This window comes from Limulus polyphemus, unplaced genomic scaffold (assembly GCF_000517525.1).
Source record: "Limulus polyphemus unplaced genomic scaffold, Limulus_polyphemus-2.1.2 Scaffold1400, whole genome shotgun sequence".
Classification (NCBI taxonomy): domain Eukaryota; kingdom Metazoa; phylum Arthropoda; class Merostomata; order Xiphosura; family Limulidae; genus Limulus; species Limulus polyphemus.
Window position 1 is genome coordinate 240323 of NW_013667010.1, and position 912 is coordinate 241234.

Below are 912 nucleotides of genomic sequence, written 5' to 3' on the forward strand. Positions count from 1 at the left end.
CTAATCACAGAAAAGTGTCATATGTAAATCACATATCTACTGACTAGGACTAATCACAGAAAAGTGTCATATGTAAATCACATATCTACTGACTAGGACTAATCACAGAAAATGTGACATGTATATCACATATCAACTGACTAGGATTAATCACAGAAAAGTGTCATATGTATATCACATATCTACTGACTAGGATAATGACACTTTTCTGTGATATGTATATCACATATCTACTGACTAGGACCTCGCATGAGCATTCTTTAGATGTCAATTGACGGATTAATATTGTTGGAAAGAAAAAAATTTAAAACTATAGCGCAGTATAGGGTATATTCTCTTCACTATAGAATAATGAAAATGATAAGTCTATCTAATTCACAATAGTACAGAATAATGAATTTTATACGGAACTTGATTGGAAATACAGACATACTACGTAATAATTGTTTATAGACAAACAAAATTTAATTCAGTCTCTTCGGCAATTGCATGTAGTGATATTTCTTAATACAGAAGACTATTCTAGCACTGACAGATTTGGAAACTTCCATAAAATAATTCTAATATATACACGAAGCATGATCTTCATTGTTTTTCTGTTAATATACTAATTCAGTGTTGTTGTTTTTAATGTAATCGGTTCCGAAAAAACCATGAGTGTTATCTAATGAATTCCATCAATATAGATAATGTGATAACCTGCAGAATGTTACAACATGACAAAGTATCCATGGACTTTTTAATGATTATAAGTAAGCTAAATGATAACCAGATATTTACTAAAGTGTTTTTCCTTAAAGTTAAATGAGACCATATTTAAGTCACTGTTAGTATTCTAGGTTTAAATTTCTCCTTTTTAAATATAAATATCAGACACAATGACGCAGTATTGTATACTATTGTTCCAGCTTA